Source organism: Ochotona curzoniae, unplaced genomic scaffold (genome assembly GCF_017591425.1).
Source record: "Ochotona curzoniae isolate NIBS_2020 unplaced genomic scaffold, NIBS_Ocur_1.0 contig_4501, whole genome shotgun sequence".
Taxonomy (NCBI): Eukaryota; Metazoa; Chordata; class Mammalia; order Lagomorpha; family Ochotonidae; genus Ochotona; species Ochotona curzoniae.
In genome coordinates, this window is record NW_024466307.1 from 7965599 (window position 1) to 7970000 (window position 4402).

Sequence of the window (4402 nt, forward strand, 5' to 3'; positions counted from 1 at the left end):
GGTTTTGTTGTGCATAAAAATGGTTTAACTGGGTAAATTAAGTCACATGAGTCTCTTTTCCATTATCTGCAGGTGAGAACAATAAATGGATTAAAGATTGTGCAGAAATCAAAACAGTAGCTCTGTTACTTCAATGCAAAGGAATCGTTTTAGTGGCAGATTAATTTTTTATTACAACTATCAACAATGGCTCATCTTAAAGGTATCAGGAAGGTATAAGATTTGATATACAGAAAGGAATGAAATACATTGAGAATACATTAGTTCAAAGTCTCCCTTTTCCAGGAACCTGTAGGTTGACAATAGCCAAGAACCTGTATTTCTTGTATCCCTCCTCTGTTCAGGCTAATGTAATTAATATTGTTTGTTTCTACTTAGTTTTTGGCTTGGCAAATGGTTTCTTTTCTGATTTTAAGAATGGTCATGATTTAAAAATTAGTTTAAATATTGATATTAGCATCATCTATTTATAATCAATGTAAAGAAATGTTCTTCCTAATTTAAAATACCTATTCTGGAAGATGCTTCTGGGATATACCATTTTCATTAATACAATGAAAAAAATGAAGCAAACCTTGGCAAAGAAATTACCATGATGTATTAAGCGTAAAGGAATGTGTGGTGTTATCAGCATGCTATGAAGAACTTCCAGTGGAAATAAGGACCTTGGATTTCCTATGGGAGATGGCGTGGAGATGTCTTTGAGGGCCGGTATGCTGGAAGGCAATGCTCACTCTTCGTGGCATTCTCATCTCTGTTAGTGACTTCCATCTACTATGTATTTTTTGTGACGAGGTGAGAACAAAAGGTTTAAAGGAAAGGGGAGTTAAGTCTATCAATATGGTTGAATCCCAGTCTCAGAAATTAGATGTTTGCATAATTCCTCAGTACCTTTGAAGGTGAAGGGAAAATGGAGCTCTGGACATTGGAACTGGTTTAAATGTGCTAAGTGGCACTGAGACTTTAACACACATTCCTATGTTCTTACGTACTTTCACTGAGTCCTTGAGTCATGACTGTTTCAGCCAAAGTAAAATCTCTATTTCAATGATATTAATTGAATCCATGACAGCTTCTTGCTGATAAATCAAGAAAATAAATTAAAAATGTATTTGACTGTAATTTATTATAATAAACTACAAGTGTTGGTTAAGATGGGTTCCTTATGGCATTAACAACATTTGTCCAAGATGACTCCATCAGCATTAAGGAATCCTTGGTGACTTTGTGTTGGTGCTAAACAGCAGTTTTGATCATGACCATAGCTCAGCCTTGGAGGTTGGTTTGCTTGCTTTCAGATGAACAAGAGAAGAAACACTAACCTTCAAATTATATTCCATAGCTTTTGATCTGAGAATTCTTTTTCTCTCCCTTTCTCTCTCTCCTTCCTTGTAAGTTATAGGCAGTACAGGAACATTTTCCATCTGCAAGAAGGAATAAAAAGGATTTTGTATGAGAGAAAGGTAGTTTTCCAATCAGACAATATTGTTCTGTTCACAAAGTATGAATAATAACAGCAGAAGTATCTTTATTATAAAGGGTTATAATTGGAGAACAGTATAGACAGGGTTGAGTGTTTCAACATATTAAATGTCAAACAAAATCATACAAACCTTCCCTTTAATGAACTAGATGACCAAATACTTACCCATTAAGGATCTAACTTAATATAAATGTGTTATTTAGCTGTGGATTGAATCTTCCAGGATACAGTGATAGTATCAACACATCAGATATTTGCAAAAGGAGAGTGAACAAATAGGAATGAAGAATTTGATGTAGAATTCCAGTTTGCAAGTGAAGATCTGATAATTTACTGGATATCATCACACAAGTCTGTCTTCAGGATCATGAACTTACACCAATAGTCTGTTCTTGTAATTGTGTTTGGTTTGGTGTAAGGGCTCCTGCATAGTTTTGATGGATAAAATCCTCTATTTTCTCTCTTGTATGCAATTTATAATTTATTACAATGTTTTAATTTACCATCTTCCCTTGGAGGTGTGCCACTGGCTATTAATGGAATATTCCAAAATTATTATAGGTAGTTTGAATCATATTTGCAGAAATAATCTGACTCATTTACTGACATTTACCAAACAGAATATTTTCACAAGAATCCCAGTATCCCCTCACTCACCTATGCCTTCAGTGCAGCATAGGATATGCGTCAGTACGAGAATTTGTAGTTTAGTTGCAATTTGGCTAACTGTGATATCTGGTTAAGGAAATAAGGTATCAGATGTCAGGTTCAGCACTTGATGCACACTATTTCACAGTTACCTGCTTTCAGCCTATCCAGCTAGATTGCTTCTATAGTAGGAGATGAGATTAACCCAGACCTGAGCCAGATTCTGCTCTGGAATCAGGGCCAGAGCCAGGAGGAGACCCAGCAACTCCACTCCAAGGGGCATCTTACCAGCTGAGCCAAACACTTGCCCCAGTGCTTATTGTCAGATATTTTGCATTCTCATATAATTATTGTTTAAGGTTTATGCTAACTATCATGAAATATGAGGAACATACCATAGTGTAAATTATGCCAATGCAGATCTACTAATTTTTTTCAGTTAAAATCATTACTACACTTATGGATATTCTTGGATATACTGACATTGTTTGGAAATGGGAAAATATTCTCAGTATTTTATAAAATTAATCAAAATCTTCAAGATTACAATGTCTATTACTAGTTTACATCTCCAGATTTCTTGTCTACCACTGAAAGACATAAATGATTTAGATTATAACCACATTAACTAACCAATAATAGATATAATTGAAGCACAATGATAAAATAAATAATTTTTATTGAATTCATGATGCAATAAAGTATATAACAGGAGTGACAGACTGATACTTAGAGACAGTTGATTGTACTTATAAAAGAGGAAATGTCTATTTGTATCTTGCTTAAACATATGGATAAATTATCTCAGTCTCCAGTGTTTAAAAAAGCAATAACTCCAATATTGATTCTGATAGAAGCCATTACATATTGTTGTGACCTATGAATTTAAATCATATTCATCCACTGGTGTTGGAGATGGTTTGTAAGGGACAAGTGATTATCCTAACCTTTCCTGTATTGATGTCACAGTGATAGCTAGAAATTGGCCATGGTGAGAGAATTTACCCAAGGGTGTCAGTAAAGAGTACAAAAAGAACTCAAAACAAAACAAAAAATCCCTAAATGCTAAGCATCTATTAGCATACCCCTGAATTCACCATGAAAAATTTTGCAGGCAAATCTTAACCCAAGATTCTAGACCCACTGGTTCAATTCTTTAATATCATAGTTTCAAACTTTAAAAAATTTTTCTCCAAGTCTGTTATTCTTTTTTTCAGGTTTACATTATGCAAGAAAATAGAAGTAAATGAAGAAACAAACAAACAAAAAGTTCTATAGGATTGTTTCTTAATTTTTTAGACTCTGCCCCCCATGCTTTAAATTTCTAGTTAGATTTCAGTAATTGGTTAAATTCTAAATTGTTTATACTTGCAAAATAATTAGATGTTCTTTGGTGTGGACTGGATTGTGCTTGCCACAACGTTATATGTTCAAGTCCTAACCTGAAATATGATAGTATTGGAGAAGAGTGCTTTGGGGATTCATCAGAATTTGATAAGATCACGGGAATAAGTCCCTGATGAGTGGATTGGGGTTGTTATCAGAGACTTTCTTGTTTGAGGCCTGCAGACAGAAGAGAACCTCATGAGCAGTGTTCTCTGAAAGCTCTCACCAGAAACCCTTCCACATTGGCACTGCGTGGGCTTCTCAACTACAGCACTATGACAGACACATCTCTGTCACCTGTGATGTTTTGCTATGGCAATCCACTGCAAAATCTTTGTAGCTTGCTAACATGCCTTTCCATTCCTAATGAAAATGATAGATTCACACGGAGGCTGTTTCCTTACTGAGAGGGATTCAGAGAAGTGTTAAGGCTGCTTTATAGCAGAGATAATTTCAATCTTACCCCTGGCAATCTGGAAGAATCCCAGGCCATTTCATCTTCAGGAATGTGTTATAAAAAAGACAGAAAAAATTAATATGCAACACATGTGCATTGTCTTGCTGAATTCATTTAGAGTATTTCTCTTTTTCTTTTTTAAATTCCTCAGCTGACAAATTACCTGCTGAGATTCACTACAATTCAGCAAAGGAGGTACACTTTTTAAAAAAAATACATGAGCATACTTAATGCATATCATTAAAATAACCATAGATACAGTATTTATTGCTGTGGCTGTCTGACAACAATCAGACCTGTGACCTTTCAGTTAAATTCTCTACTTGTCGTTTCCCTGTTGGAAGGGAATTGTGGTCATATAACATTTACCTGTTAAGTACTTTCATGCTGTTTGTAGAGTACTGTATTAGTTTAGCAGGAAAAGGTTA